Source organism: Odocoileus virginianus, chromosome 13 (assembly GCF_023699985.2).
Source record: "Odocoileus virginianus isolate 20LAN1187 ecotype Illinois chromosome 13, Ovbor_1.2, whole genome shotgun sequence".
Classification (NCBI taxonomy): Eukaryota; Metazoa; Chordata; class Mammalia; order Artiodactyla; family Cervidae; genus Odocoileus; species Odocoileus virginianus.
The window spans coordinates 35220221-35237431 of NC_069686.1; the positions used below are offsets into that span (position 1 = coordinate 35220221).

Genomic DNA, 17211 nt, shown 5'->3' on the forward strand with positions numbered 1-17211 from the left:
AGTTTTACCTCTAACTACTACATGATGTTGGGCAACTTGTGTAAACTCACCATGGTTCAGCTTCCCCTTCTATAAAATGGAGATGATAATAGTACCTACTACATAAGATTGTTGCATGAATATGTAAACAATTAAAAATATCATACAGTAAATGTTGGCTATGACTAATCATATTTTTGTATAGTGGCTTTTGCGGTTTGTCCAAAGCACAGTGATTGCTGTTATACAATAAAAATATCCTCCCCAAACACCCTCATACCTATGCACACATACACAGGCTTGTCCGCCTGGTACCATGAATGACACATCGTGACTTGGCTTCAGATGGTTCAACTGTAAGTCATGGTCATGTTGACAGTTGCTTCTACCTCTTTGAAAGCAAAATATGTAAGTCTGAAGGGGTATCACTGTCACAGCCTTAATTGTTTTATAGATATTTAAGCCTCAAATTCAGCGACTCATTAGTGTTTCAAACCAGAGTCATGGCTTTGTTTTAAGTTGAGCCAGTGAGATAGGGCTCTTCTATGTGCATTAAGTTATGCAGCAGTTACGATGGAATCCCTTCCAGAATTCTACTGGTTTCCACAGCAACCTGAATTCAAAATAGGCTCTTAGAAGCCTCTTCAGAGTAGAAAAAGCAAGTTTCATTCCTCCTGTAGTTATGGAATATATAGTTTATGCAAAGCATTTTCTAAATGGAACATTTTTTTCTTTTTACTTATCTTGCCATTAATAATTTTAATGTTGTTGTACTACTGCATTCCTACATGGTTTTTTTTTTTTCTGTATCTCTGAATGAGAGTCTCAAACCTCCTTAAAGTGCTCGTTTTGCTATGAATAGCTAATGTTTCACTTTGTTGCTCATAACAGATGCACTATGTATTTTTGACTTTTCTGACTAATACTGTAGTAATCAGTGTGAGAGAGAGCAACTGTTAGAGGATTCCCAGGTTAGCAAGTCAACCTATTTTTAGTGACAGCTTAAAGAAAAAGCATCTGAGTAAATGCCTGATTTTTGTCAAAGATATTTTAGCATGTATCTGCCTGAAACGATTCCAAAACTGGAGCTTGTGATCACGAAGAGCAAGTCTTTCCCAGATACTGACTGACTTGGTAATGGCAGGTTTAGTGGTGAGGATAGGCTAGGTTTTCCACGATAACAAGCACATCCAAAAGTCTCAGTGACTCATGACCACACAAATTCGTTTCTCACTTGTGCTTCCTGCTTATTGCAGGTTTGCTGTAGCTCCTTTCCTGCCATCTGCCCTCTAAGACCTGGGTTGATGGAACAGGTCTTATCTGGAACATTGCTGGCCCTGAGGTGGAGTGAACAGACATCCCAGTGAAGTGATTTACTGACTCTTAAAGCTTCTCTCCAGAAGTGACACACATTTCAGCTCACAGTTCGTTGTTCATAGCAAATCTCATGTCTGGGCCTGAATCGCAGGTTGGAGACTATAACTGCCCTACCAAGCAGTTAATAGGATATTCCCTGTGATGTGTATGTCTGCTAAGTCACTCAGTCATGTCCAGCTCTTTGCGACCCTTTGGACTGTAGCCTATTAGGCTCCTCTGTCCATGGAATTTCCCAAGCAAGAATACTGGAGTGGGTTGCCACTTCCTTCTCCAAGGGATCTTCCTGACTCAGGGATCGAACCTGAGTCTCCTCTATCTCTTTCATTGCAGGTGGATTCTTTACCAGCTGAGCCATCAAGGAAGCCATTCCCTGTGATAATAAGGGCTATCACAGCAGAGATATCAAAATTTGGAGATGACAGATATTTTTTTAGGGGTGTTAGTGTTGGGGAGTACTGGTATTTAACATTATGGCATTTTTGAGCTTTGTGAAACAGTCCTAGAAGATTCTGTGACTGACTAAAATCCTTGTAGCCATGGGCACTAAAACCAGGTCTCTTAGCACCAGTTTTTTCTGGAATTAGGAGATTTGGTCTCATGGTTTTGACAAATGAGCTCTTTGTACAAGATAGCAGAGTGTTCAGCCTTGGGTTAAAGTGCTTTCTCTTCCATTTGTTTTTGTCCTTTTGATTAATGGTACTTTGGATAATTAAATTAAATTAAACATTTTAATTTCTGATACTGGCACTCAGTGACTGCATAAATGTTTTTATAATTGGTTCTCTGAGGCACAGGACCTCTAAGAAATGAAAATGGCCAGCAAGATATTTTTCTACTGGTAGTTTTTCTATATTGATTTGGAATTATGGTTTAGATTGCACCCAAACCGTCAGAAAGAAGAAAGCTCTAGAAAGAGACATATACTGGGCAGGAAAGACATTTTAGCGCTGTAGGATGTTCATACATATTCCTGAGCCGTTGAACAACTGAGGGACACCATCTGAGTCATGGGAGTGGGCATGGACATTCACAACTGATTGTGTGTGACTTTATACCTGAACCATTTCCTTTGTGTGATGTTGCCTCAGGAGACAGCTTAAGTGGTCTGCCATCTGTCTGCTTGTTTCTTTGGGTAGGTGAACTGCAATTGATGCTTCAGGGTCGCTAACTACATGAAGGAATCAGTGGTGGTCAACACATCCCAGTGTCTCAAAGCATCAGGGTTTTTCTAACTATTTTGGAAAACCTGCCTTGCTTAGCTAGTGAACTTACCTACAGAGCAGATGGGGAGACAAACAGAAGAGACGTACTGATCCAGCATACTAGAAGCTTCCATCCTATGGCGTGGAGTCTGGAAATTGGCAAAAGGTTCCATTCTGCTGAAGCAAAGAACCAACCAGTCTCCTGATGTGTCATAGGAGGGGGAGCCTTCTTACTGCAGAGGTATCAGGGCCTTGTGATTTTAAGACATCTCCCACAGTCTCACTGACTCCTTGGTGATGGTGGCATGAAGAAGTTCAAAGAGGACTTCTCTGCACAGGGCATACTTTTCTAAGGGGCATGGTGCTTGGTTTAGCTTCCTCCCGGTTCCCTCTTCAGGACTTCTATGCTGTGTGAACCCTAGGAATTCTAGCACAGAGGCTCGACGGGACATATGCTAAAGCCACCCCCAACCCCCGCCGTACCTGAAGACACCCCTCAGATGCTCATTTTTTGTGACCTAGTATTTTCTCTCACTGAAATTTCTGTGTACCTACTGCTTGAGTAGTACATTTAATATTCATAATAATGTCCTTCCTTCAAATGCTAGCAAAGACTTCAATATGTTTGGTACGAATTACACATATTCTATCCTGCCAATGCAAGAGACATAAGAGACGTAGGTTCGATCCCTGGGTTGGGAAGATCCCCTGGAGAAAGACATGGAAACCCACTGCAGTATTCTTGCCTGGGGAATTCCATGGACAGAGAAGCCTGGTGTGCTACAGTCCATGGGGTCACACAGAATCTGACATGCCTGGAGCTACTTAGCATGCATGTGCATGCACACATATTCAATAGTTTGATCTTTTGAAAATTTGTGATCCTTATGTGGTCTGTATATATTCTATTTAACTGGGCTATATAGTAAAACTCTGGGTTAGGATAGCTGAGTCTTGAGTTTCTGGGTTAGCAAGGATCTTAACGTTTATCTGGAATTCTAGATCCCTGTTCCTGCTAATCATTTGTGCTCTCTCACCTGTGAAGATGCAGCCCTCAGCTGCCCCATGAGTGGAATAATTCTTCTACAGGACTAACTCTCCTTCTGTATTCTTCATTGTATCAAACCTGCATCTATTACTTTATAGTTCTTGCCTTCTTTAGCTTTCAGTCTGCTTCCTGTGATTACCCAGAATGTCTGTCCCTTTTTTCCACTGGAGGCCTGCACATATGTGGGGGAACAATTACATCTTCCTGCATCGTCTTGTCATGTGGCCAAGTTCATTCTCTCACCGTTTCTCGCAGGAAATGGGTTTAATCTCCCCTCCCTCTGGTTGCTGCGCTTGGTCTGCGTTCCTTTGGGTCCTTTTTGGTGCCAGGCCTGGAATGGATGTGGGACTCTAGCTGTGGCTGGGCCAGTGCTGTCCTGGGCTGGGCAGTGTGTTCCCGATGGAAGGAGCACAGGCTTGGCCATCAGACACACCTGGGCTCAGAATCCAGCTCTACCACTTCTGAGCTGTGTGACTCGGGCGTCATTTTTCTAATCCCGGAGTCTCAAGTTTATTCCTCTTGTAAAATGCAGACAATAATTCCTAATACAAGCAGTGTCATGAGCAAAAAAGGGGTGACATGCTCCAAGTATCTAATATCAAGGGTACATGTAAGCTCTTGTGTCAGGAAATGTTTGGTTTTCCATTTTCTGGGTATTGTTCTTTTGTTTTTATTTTTAAATTGAAGTGTAGTTTTTCACTTTTAATTGAAGTATGTTGATTATACTTTTATTAATTCATGATTATATTACATCTGCTTTTTGGTAGATGTATGACTCCTATGCCACCCTGACTGGTAGACGTATGACTCCTATGTCACCATTTCAAAACCACATTGAAATGATCTCAAGTCCCAAACTCTTCCTTGTATGCTTTGCTAAACCAGTCTTTCCTGTCCTGTTGAAAATGTATAATAAGTAGCCCATGGAGGTAATAACAGCACCTACATCATACGGTTGGTCTGTAGAGTGAATGATGATACACATAAAGCACGTGGCGCTATATCTAAAGTACAGTGGAAAGAAGAAATGCTAGTGGTAATCTTTACTATTACTAATTATATTAACTGTCTTAGTACAGATTGATTCCAATGGTGCTTACTTCCTTGAGGTCAATATTTTTTTTTAATTGGAGGATAATGGCTTTACAGTGTTGTGTTGGGGTGGGATGGCGGAGAGAGGCTTAAGAGGGAGGGAATACATACATATATATACGTATATATATTACAGAGGAGCTAGGAGAGAAAGCAGTCATCCCACTTAAAGAGAAGGAGCTTATGTAAAGGGTTTGCAGCAGCAGCTGAACTTGGTCACCTGTTGGTAAAACTTCGCTCCCCATAGCACTTGACCCAACATCAATACTTTCCTCTAAGAACTGATATAACTTCAATTTTAATCTCGAGACAGTACATTTCAACGCAGGAAAGGCAGATAAGACAGTGCTAGAATAGTTCTCAGAGTGTCTTGTGTCCTTAACCCCAGGTTTTTGTTGCCCTTTTAGCAGATGGCCCCCCTCAAGGAGAAAGATGACTCACCTGTTAGGTAGCAGAGGCCTGTCCCCAGCCCAGCAGAGGGAGGCTGGCCTGATGTCAGATTCCGGGACAGCCAGATGCTGACCATCTTTCCTTAGTGCCACAGAGGTGTCACTTCGCTTATATGAGGTCTTGCACGTACCAGTCCTTTCCGCAGCAGGAAATTAAAGACGCAGATGTTACTTCCTGCACATCTGTAGCCAATTGTCATTTTGACGTTCTGCTATTCTCTGGCTCCCCTTTTAAAATAAACTTTTTATGTTAGGAGGAGTTTTAGGTTTACAGAAAAATCGTGAAGGTAGTACAGAGAGTTCCCATATTCCCCTGTTAACATCTTCCACTACTAGGGTACCTCTGTCACAATGAATGATCCAATGCATGCGTGTGTGCATGCTCAGGCGTGTCTGACTCTCTGCATCCTCATGGACTGTAGTCTCCAGGCTCCTCTGTCCATGGGATTCTCCAGCAAGAATACCTGGATTGCCGTTTCCTTGTCCAGGGGATTTTCCCACCCCAAGGACCTAACTCGCGTCTCCTGAGTTGGCTCGTGGATTCTTTACCACTGAGTCACCTGGGAAGCCCGAATGATCCAATATTCATACATTATTATGAACTAAAGTCCACACTCTACGCCGATTTCTTAGTTTTGCCTAATGTTCTTTTTCTGTCCCAGGATCCCATCCAGGACATCACATGCCATTGAGTCATGTCTCTTTAGGCTCCTCTTGGCTATGACAGTTCTCCCTGCCCTGTTTTTTCAACCTGCTTTGAGCTACTTTTCAAGAGATGCTTTTTCACATTTTTGATAAATGCCTGACGGTGGGTGTTAACAAGGCTGTTAATTTTACTTATTAATCCTATAATCAACAAACATTTATGGAGCACTTATGAGATGAAGTAACTGAACCTAACAACAGAATGAAGTAAACTGCCTCTCTCATCCTCGTGTCACTCGGCAATCAATGTGCTAGCAGATCCCTGGGAGATCTTGTTAAAATGCAGATACTGGTTCTCTCATTCCAGGGCAGGGCCTGAGAGTCTGCATTTTTAACAAGCTCCTAGGTGAGGAGCTGATCCCACACTTGGAGGATCAAGACCCCAAACTTGTGCAGAGCTCCATACTAGCTGCCAGTGGGAGCTAGGGCCCTGGGATGAGGGGTGAGGGAAGGATATGTAAATTGTCTATGACCGTTTCTGTCATCAAGAAGTTTGTGATAAGTGAAGTAAGTCAGAAAGAGAAAAACAAATGTTGTATACTAACGCATATATGTGGAATCTAGAGAAATGGGCCTGATGAGTGGAGACACAGACATAGAGAACAGACTTATGGACATGGTGAAGGGGGAGGCAGGAGAGGGTGGGATGTATGGAGACAGTAGCATGGAAACTTACATTCCCATATGTAAAATAGGGAGCCAGTGAGAATTTGCTATATGACTCAGGGAACTCAAGCCAGGGCTCTGTGACAACCTAGTGGGGTGGGGTGGGGAGGGAGGTGGGAGGAAGTTTCTAGAGGGAGGGAACATATATATGCCTGTGGCTGATTCATGTTGATGTTTGGCAGAAGCCAACACAATTCTGTAAAGCAATTATCCTTCAATTAAAAAACAGATAAATTAAAAAAAAGAAGTTTGTGATTCTGTTGGGGGAAAAAAGATTGAACAAACCAAAGGGTGAAAAAGAAAGCGTGAAATGGAAATTAAGACAGTAAATGGCAAATTCTTCACACCATTAAGATGGCCATTATTTCAAAAAAGCAGAAAAGAACAATATTGGAAATTTTGGTGTGGAGAAATCCAAAGCTCTGTGCATTGCTGGTGGGAATGGAAAATGGTGTGTCTTCTGTGGAAAATGATACAGTGGGTTCTCAAAAAACTAAACATAGAATTATCATATGATTTAGCAATTCTACTTCTGGGTATATACCCCCAAAATTTGAAAACAAGGACTTGAGTTTGGGATTAGCAGGGGCAAACTATTATATATAGAATGGATAAACAACAAAGTATATAGCATAGGGAAGTATATTCAATATCCTGTGATAAACCATAGTGGAAAAGAATATGAAAAACAATGTGTGTGTGTGTGTGTGTGTGTGTATGATTATCACTTTGCTGTACGGCAGAAATTAACACAACTTTATAAGTCAACTATATTTGAATAAAATAAATTAAAAAGGAAAACAAGGACTTGAACAGATATTTACATACCCATGTTCAGTGGAGCATTGTTATTCATGATTCACGTTCACATTATTCACAAAAGGTGAAAGCAACTCATGTTTATTAATAGTTGAATAGATAAAATCTGGTACATATGTACAATGGAACACTATTCAGCCTTATAAATTCTGACACATAGAGAGCATTGTGTGTGTGCATGCTCTGTCGTGTCCGACTCTTTGTGACCCCATGGACTGGGGCCTTCCAGACTCCTCTGTCCGTGGGATTTCCCAGGCAAGAATACTGGAGTGAGTAGCCATTTCCTTCTCCAGGGGACCTTCCTGACCCAGGGATCAAACTCATTTATCCTGCATTGGCAGGCAGATTCTCTGCCACTGAGCCACCAAGTTAACTGAAATAAGCCCAGTCACAAGTAGACAAATATTGTACGATTCCATTCACACGAGGTTCCTAGAGCAGTCAAATTTAGAGACAAAGTAGAATGGTGGTGGCCAAGGCCTAGCGGGAGGAGGGAATGGGGATTTAGTGTTCAGTGGGTACAGAGATTCAGTTTTGGAAGAGGAGGTTCCGGAGGTGGGTGGTGGTAATGGTTGCACAGTTGTGTGAATGTAATTGATGCCACTGAAATGATAAATACCTATTTCACCGTAATTTAAAAGTGGTTTAAAAAAGACACATGCATAAAAAGTACAACAGGAAGCAGAGTTATCAGGTGAGAAGGATAAGATGATAATAGTAAGGCTTCTCTTATGGACCACATATGACATGCCAGGTACAAGGAGCTTATTAACTCATTTAGCCTCCAACCACCACCCTATTAGCCACCCTATTAGCCCCATCCACTGATGACAAAACCAAGAGTGGGAAACGATCACACAGGCTGTAACAGTCAGGGAGAAGTGCCTGAGGTGTCAGTGAAATTAAAGGTGGGCTTTGGAGGAGAAACAGGCTTTACTGGCAAGGGCTTGGGGGGCATTCTAGACAGACAGTGGGAACTGACAGTCAGGAAAGACACAGGGACTAGATGGGAACAGCTGTTTAGCTGGCATGACTGTGCCTGGCAAGGAGGAGTCATGTGAATAAAGCATGGCTAGAAAGGCAGACTGTGAAAAGCCTTCAATTCAATTGAAGCCTTCAATTCAAGCCTATAAGATATAGGGACTTTGTCTTGTAGTGTGTAAACAAGGAGTATCAAACTCAAGTGTTTTCAAAGCCAGGAGGCAACATAAATGAGAAAAGTGAATCAGGGAATTTATCTGGAGAAAACTCTAATTCCAAAAGATACATGCACCCCAATGTTCATAGCAGCACCACTTAGAATAATCAAGACATGGAAGCAACCTAAATGTTCATTGACAGGTGAACAAATAAAGAAGGTGTGAACACACACACACACAATGGAATATGATTCAGCATAAAATGAATGAAATGATGCCATTTACAGCACCATAGATAGACCTAGAGATTATCACACCAAGTGAAGTTAAGTCAGGGAAAGACAAATATGATGATCACTTATATGTGGAATCTAAATTATGACACAAAGGAACTTTACGAAACAGAAAAAGGCAGCCATAGTGGACAGCCTGTGGTTGCCAAGGAAAAGGAATAGTGGGGGAGGGATGGATTGGGAGTTTGGGATTAGGAGATGAAACTGTTATATAGAGTGGATAAACAACATCCTACTGTATAGCGCAAGAAATCATATTCACTATCCTGTGATAAACCATAATGGAAAAGAATATGAAAAAGAATGTGTACCTGTGTATAATAATCGCTTTCCTGTACAGAAGAAATTAACACAATGCTGGAAATCAACTATATTTGGATAAACTACATTTTTAAAAAGAGGAGAAGTAAAGTGGCTCAGTGCCAGGCGACAGGTGTGGACTGTGGCAAAGTGAATAGAGCTCATCTCACGTAATACAGCGTCTCACACATAAACCCAGAGCATGTGGGCCACTGTAGGGTTTCCAGGCAGGCATAGATAATAATGAACTCAGGGTGAGGTCCCCACATCCCTGAATTTATGAAGGGTGATGTTGAGGGCTTGTGGGACCTGATATCTCATACGTATCTTCCTGGCTGTCTAGGAGATTGTGGGTAGAAATGGATGCAGTTTCACTAAGTACTTAAAAATACTTTTTTTAAAAAAATACTTTTAATGTATGACAAAGACAAATGTAGTGGAATACTAGTGTAGCTAACCAATTTAGTAGCACCAATGATTATGTTACAAATTTGAAAAAAACATATTCTACCAGTTAAAATAACGCAGAGCTAATTGGACACTCACGATGTGTCCGGCGCAGATGCAGAGCGAGGCAGAGCCTGCCCCGGGCGACTGTGACAGAAATCCAGCACTTGGTGGCTGCTGCCTCAGCACTTCTGATTAACTCTTCCGTTTTCTGAGAGCCACGTAGCATTTTTTTTTCACGGCATCAGAATTCAAAGGTAATTTAAGTAGGGGCCACTAGATGTCACCACCCAGTGCTCCCTAAAAAAGAGTCGGGGAACCTTGTGACTCCACCTTGGAGAAAACAGAAGTCTGCAGGAACACTGGAATTTCCGGTCTTTCCTGTTGCAGATGACTGGTTGCCCCAGCACCTCGGTCTCCCTCCTTCCCGTTCTCGGTCCTGCCAGGCTAGCTGGCGCTGTCAGATCCCCGTCTGCTTTATAACCATAGGGAAACAGAAGTGCCGCTGTCGTTTCATAAGTTGGTTCCCCTCTGCGGACTGCCAGCTCCACGGAGGGCAGGGGGCAGGACTGGCTGAGGGTGGAGGTTGGTTATGTTGTCAGGGTATGTCTGTGTGTGTGTGTGTGTGTGAGAGAGAGAGAGAGAGACAGACAGACAGATGGACAGACATGGACAGTCTAAGTTGTGGTTTTTTCTAGGTTTGATTAACCCGGGACACATTCCTGCTGGACACCGTCTCCAGCACATTGCTTGCCCAGACAAACGCCTACACAGAGGGCTGGACACAGGCTGCTAGCGAATAAGAGAAGGATCTGGAAAGGGAATGAGGGGGAGTCCGGGGCCTCCCAGGGGCAGTGGGTGATGGAGGATATGAGAGAAATGTGCCCTGGGCTCAATCGGAGGGAAAGAAAGGACGAAGCAAGAGGCACCATGCTTTCTTACAGGGAACCTGACCGCTGCCGATTTAAGAACCGAGTTGTGCAGTGTACGGGGCTTCCCTGGAGGCTCAGACGGTAAAGCGTCTGCCTACAATGCGGGAGGCCCGGGTTCGATCCCTGGATCGGGAAGATCCCCTGGAGAAGGAAATGGCAACCCACTCCAGTATTCTTGCCTGGAAAAGCCCATGGACTGAGGATCCTGGTAGGCTACAGTCCAAGGGGTCACAAAGAGTGGACACGACTGAGCCACTTCACTTCACTTCACTTCACTTGTGCAGTGCACCAGTTCTACTGGGCTGTGCATACAAAGACATGCCAGGAATGAGCAAGTCAGAGTTGTAAAAAAATCCTTCTTACTCGACCCCAGCATCTTCCAACTAATACTGAAGTCTTCCTTCTCTACTGTAAACTTCTCGAGACTTCTGTATTTCTATCTAAACAAAGCCAGCAGACTGATGAGCTACATCACTGAGGCAGGAAGATGAGAAGCAGGTTCTCTCAAACATGATGCTCATACAAAAATAGAGCAGAAAAGGGAAAAAACTGCAGGGAAAAAGATGTAAAGTTTTTACTAAAACGTACCTCCTGTCTTTGGGGGTTAGAATCTAACAGACATATCAGGAACTATTTTGAAAAAAATGGGGCTAAGTTATGAGAACAGCTGCAGAACTCTTTGAAAAAAATCCAGATAATAAAGCCAAATAATTTAGCTGAATGTCTTTAAATTATAGGAAGAAATATTGGTATCAGGAAGAATATCATATTTCATGTGGGTCCTGGAGATGGAAATTCATTTTCATAAAAATGGAAAGCATGCTTTGTTATGTTCAATAATAGGACGTGTTTTTAAAATGCGGAACGTAATAATTGGTGCTCTCAAGAAACTTTCCACTTTTATTGATTCAAATGGAGAATTTCTGCTAAACACATAAAATGCAAATACTGGTTTGCTTCCAATAGGAATACTGTTGACATTAGCACTCCCTCTTTACTATGTGTAACTACAGATGTTTCCTTCGTTTGAGTCTTGAGTCATCACCAATACCACACTGAAGGGCAGCAACCTCATTTTGATGCTGCTATATTTATTTGGTAAGAATAATAGTAGCCATACCATACATTTGGATCACACTTTATCATATGATTACATTTAATTCTTTTATGAACCCCGTGTGTGCTTTAAGGTGTGTGTTTGTGTTAGTCGCTCAGTTGTGTCCGACTCTTTACAACCCCATGGACTGTAGCCTGCCAGGCTCCTCCATCCATGGGATTTTCCAGGCAAGAATACTGGGTTGAGTTGCCATTTCCTTCTCCAGAGTATCTTCCCGACCCAGGGATTGAACCCGGGTCTCCTGCATTGCAGGCAGATGCTTCACCGTCTGAACCACCAGGGAAACCTATGCTGTAAGGAAGACATTGGTTTGTGCACCCATTATCTATCAAATATAATTAATAGTGCTGTAAGGTAGACATTGTTAATTATATTTGATAGATAATGGATGAATAAACCAAGGCTCAGAGAGGTTAATTAACCTGACCAAGACCACAGCTAATTACTGTATATGTTGATTGCAGAGAATTCTTATTCAAATGAATAGATCCCATTAATAAACATTTTGCTTTGTGTAAGCATCTGCAAAATCTTCTACTGCGGATGTGTATTTAGACCATAGTCACTGTGTAACCTTGGCAGTATTTATTGTGCAAAGAAAAAGCCAAACAAATAGATCTTTGATTTCTATTAGTTCCATATTATTTGATACTTTAAAAATTATCTTCCTTTAAAAAATATTTCTAATTTATTGAATCACAAAATGCCATCATTTTTTGTGTGGTGTTTGTTTTTTAAGCAAGGAGAGGAGGGAGAAGCCCCCCCTCCCAAAATAAATCTTCACTGTAAAAATATTGCTGGGCTTCTCTGATGGCTCAGTGGTAAAGAATCCGCCTGCTAATGCAGGAGACACGGGTTAGGTCCCCAGTCTAGGAAGATCCCACATATTGAAGAGCAACTAAGCCCGGGTCCCACAAATACTGAGCCTGGGCTCTAGAGCTCCACAACTGCAACTGCTGGGCCCACACGTCACACTTACTGTAGCGCCTGACACTAGAGCCCATGATTCACAACAAGAGAAGCCGCCGCGACGGGAAACGTATGCACTGCAACAAGGAGTAGCCCCCGCTCCCTGCAACTAGAAAAAGCCTGCATGCAGCAGCAGAGACCCAGAAGAGCCCAAAATAATAAATAAACTGTAAAAAAATTGCTGCATTGCAAGTCAGCCACTTTTAGACTTTGAAACAGTTTTGTTTAAAAAGATTCTTGCTTCCTGTGGGTAGCGAGGGTGCAGGCACATGTATGCCTGTCTGGAGCAGGGAAGGGACAGACCGTGGTAGGAGCCCCCTTGGAGTAGCTCATGGCGTGTGAAGGCTTTGGCGTGCCATGGACCACTCCTTGGAGGGCTTGTCAGTGTCAGCATCTTTAGGCCTGTGCCTGGCAGGAGGGCAGAAGCCAATTTTCTAAAACTCTCTCTCATAAATCTCCCTGGTATCTTTTGCATTGTCTTTGAGCTGATTTGAGAAGTTCCTACTGACCCTTCACCTTAACTTACCTTCTGTTCAGCAACCCAGCAGAGCCACATTTCCCAAACTCCTCCCTTCAAATTCTGACCTGAAGTAAATGTCATCCTCCAGAAGTATTTATACCAGTAGGACTCACTTTTTTAGCTGAGTGGCCGCTGTCTTACCAGATGGTGGCTTCGTTCAGGAACATACACATTTCATCTCCCCAGCTGGAGTGTAAGCTTCAGGAGGGCAGGATTTGCAGCAGGCTGGGTGTACTTGGAGGGCATTGTGCTAAGTGAAAAGAGTTAGACAGGGAAAGAGAGATACTGTATGATATCGCTTATATGTAGAATCTAAAAGGACCTAGCAAACTAGTGAACATAACATAAAAGAAGCAGACCCACAGGTACATGGAACAAACCAGTGGTTAAGAGTGTCAGGGGGGTGGGAGTTGGGGCAACATATGGGGAGTAGGAGGTACAAACTTGGGTATAAGATAGGCTCAAGGATGTATTGTACAACATGGGGAATACAGCCAATATTTTGTAATAGCTATAAGTGTAAAGTAACCTTTAAAAATGCAAAAATTAAATTAAAAAAAAAGAAAAATTTCAGGAGGACAGGAAGTGGGTCTTGGGCCCCCTTCTTGCTGCCCATCCTTCCGTCTCCCCTGGGCACCAGCCCTGGGCCCGGCCCAGGGTGCTGAGGGGCAGAGGCTGTGGTGAACAAGGCCATGCGCTCTGGGCCCAATTTCCTGGGTTTGAATTCTAACTGCAGGTTACTGTGACCTTTGGCAGCTCAGCCTCTTAATCTGCAAAACAGAAACCAGAATGTACCTACTTCATGGGGTGGTTATGAAGATTCAGTGAGATGCGGTGTGCAGAGTGCTTAGAACAGTGCCTTGTTGTTGTCGTTTAGTCGCTAAGTCGTGTCTGATTCTGTGATCCCATGGACTGTGGATCACTAGGCTCCTCTGTCCATGGGATTTTCCCAGGCGAGAATACTGGAGTGGGTTGCCATTTCCTTCTCCAGGGCATCTTCCCCACCCAGGGATTGAACTCTCCTAAATTGCAGGCGGATTCTTTATCATTGAGACAGCAGGGAAGACCAACACGATACCTGGTGTGAAGTAAATATGAGAGAAGCCTGAGCTATTATTCTTCAGTTAATTATCTGTAACTGAGTCAGGAGACCACGGGCAGAGAGAGGAAGAGGCAGCGTGGGACCTCAGACACCAGTCCCTACCATCGTTCTTTTTAATGGCTAATATTTCAATGTATATATGTATATACTGCATTTTCTTTATCCATTCCTCTGCTGATGGACACTTAGGTTGCTTCCAGTCCTGGCTATTGTAAATAGTACTGCAGTGAACACTGGGGTGCATGTATCTATTCAGTGATGCTCTTTACTGAGAAAGGGATCCAAAAGTGGAATAGGCTGGAAGCAAATAATGAATTCAGTTATAGATACACTGAGTTTTCGGTGTCCAGGATGCTTCCAGCTGGAGCCACCCAGTAGCAGTAGCAACAGATAACATGTATTGGAAGGATATCATGTTTCGGTTATTGTTCTAAGTCCGTCACCAGTACGAATCCACTTAGTCTACAGCCACCCTGTGAAGAAGGTATTGTTAGTCCCATTTTACAGATGAGAAAACTGGGTTCCGAGTGGTTAAGTCACACTGCTAGTACAGGATGGTATAGATTCTGGAACTCTGAACTCCCAGATTTGGCCATCACTCCGCGAAGACTCAGGCTTCCCTGGCGGCTCAGTGGTAAAGCACCCACCTGCTAATGCAAAGAGATGCAGGAGATGTGGGTTCAATCCCTGGGTCAGGAAGAGTCCCTGGAGAAGGAAATGGCAACCCACTTCAGTATTCTTGCCTGGGAAATCCCATGGACAGAGGAACCTGCTGGGTTACAGTTCATGGGGTTGAAAAGAGTTGGACAGGACTGAGCGTGCATGCACGCATCTATGTAGACTCATCCGTGATTTCAGAGGGAGGTGAATCTGGACATATAGATGTGATGAAGCCATGGAAGTGATGATACTGCTCAAAAGGAGACTGCAGTGGAGTGGATTTAAGCTGGAAAAACCCATTTTGCTGGCATAAGGGAACATCATTGTGGAAGATATGGGTTCAGTATATCGTGTGACTGGGAGGAAAGATCACGTAAGAGGGTAATACTTGGTGTGGACTGAATGTTTGTGTCCCTCCCCCCAACCAATTCATACCGAATCCCTAACCCCCAATGTGAAGATATTTGGAGTCTTTGGGAGGTGGTTAGATCATGAGGATGGAGCCCTCATGGTGGTATTAGTGCCCTAATGAGGAAGGATGTGAGAGAAACTCTCTCCCAGCCATGTGCAGGTTCAGCAAGAAGGTGTCTGTGTCTAAGCCAGAGAGAGCATCGTGCGTGCACAGTCATGTCTGACTCTCTGCGACCCCATGGACTGTAGCCCACCAGGCTCTTCTGTCCATGGAATTTTCCAGGCAAGAATACTGGAGTGGGTTGCCATTTCCTCCTCCAGGGATCTTCCTGACCCAGGGGTCGAACCCAAGTCTGCTATGTCTCCTGCATTGCAGGAAGATTCTTTACTGCTGAGCTGCCGGGGAAGCCCAAAGAAATAGCATCACCAGAACCCAATAGGCTGGCACCCTGATCTGGGACTTCCAGCTTTCTGAACTGTAAAAAGTAAATGCTTGCTGTTTGAGCCACCCAGTGTGTTACTTTGTTACAGCAGATGGAGTGGACTAAGACCATACTCTTGTTACCTGTCCAGGAAAAAGCAATGGGTTTGATGATACAAGGATTTGATATAACATTATGTCTTCCATTTCAGTCACTGAGATTTGTTTAAATTGCTTTAAAATTCCTTGAATTAATGCTCTTTAGAGGTAAGGAGGTGGGAAGTGTGATGATTGAGGGCACATACAAAGAAATGAATATGGGATAGAATCCTAGCTAGACATTCCCCGCCAAGCATGTTATTTAACAGAGCACCCACTGAAAGAGGGTTGAGGTTGCAAAGTACTAGTTATGTCCTGGAGTTGGTCTGGTAATTTTCAATTAACTTTTAGGGTGGCATAGTCTGGTACCTAAATAAAATGAAGTGACTGCTAATGATTTATTTTGTACTGCACACGCTGTCTTAATTATACCAAGAGGTTTAATGCTCTTAGCTCTGGCTGTGCATCAGAACCCCAGTCACTGAGGAGCTTTAAGAAACTGCACACCTATTAGACTCTGCCCGTGCAGGTTTCAGTTCAGTAACTTAGGCAAGGGGTAGAGGAGCAGACTAGTTCTTGTTTTCCCTTTGGCTGATGCATTTTTAAAACAGGTGCACTTTGGTCAAGATGATGCAGTGACACGACATTTGTTTCCCACAGTCTCATTGAAATGATTTCCTCCAAACAATTGCAGGAAAAATCCATAACAGAGCTGGCAATCAGGAAGGGGTACAATCATCTGATAAGAAAATTTGAGGCTTTTTTGGGAGCTGATGAGATTGGATTTAAAAAGGCAGAGTAGAAAATTCTAAAGGATCCGACACAGCCTGCTGCTTGAGGTGAGTGCCCGTCTTTGCCCTGGAGCTGGGAAGAAACGCCATGGCGCCATCTAGTGGAAGTCTGGAGGAGGCGTTGGAGTTAGGGTAATTAATTATTAGGGTAATTAATTAAGACACGGTTTGCACCTGCTTCCTCGGTGCCCAGGAGCTGGTGGCAGTTTATGTTTTCAGGCTAGAGATGCAAGAACAGTTCTCTAAATAAATTTTGGGCACTGTCTTGGGGTGAGAGAGCGCATTGGCAACAGAGAGAAACAGAGGTAACTGAATTTAAGGGGAGTGAGGCTTGCCATGTGAGTCCCACTTTGGTGGACGGGTTGGGGACTTGCTGGCTGCCCCGCTCATGCACCCAGCAGGGAACCTGGCTGTGGGCCTGTCTGTTCACTTACAAGTCGATTCTCACAATTCTGCTAGATAGCACAGGAATTCAGAGGAGAGGCCAACTCTACAAATCGACCTGAGAAGGTGTGTACTAAATAAAACAACATTCTGATCCAGATTTGGCACGAGTGGCCAGTTATTACCTGTATCCAGGGCTGATTCTCTTAGATGGATTCCCCAGGACCTCCACTTACCTGTTTTCAGAGGGGAGATGAAGCAGTGAGCGAAATGGTAACAGGCATTGTTG

General features: G+C 43.5%; 1 protein-coding gene across 2 annotated transcripts in view; it reads left to right on the forward strand.

The window, feature by feature from the left end:
- The window catches only part of CACNB4 (calcium voltage-gated channel auxiliary subunit beta 4), a 261708-nt gene that overhangs the window by 77574 nt on the left and 166923 nt on the right, over nucleotides 1–17211 (forward strand). The gene's annotated exons all lie outside the window — the stretch shown is intronic.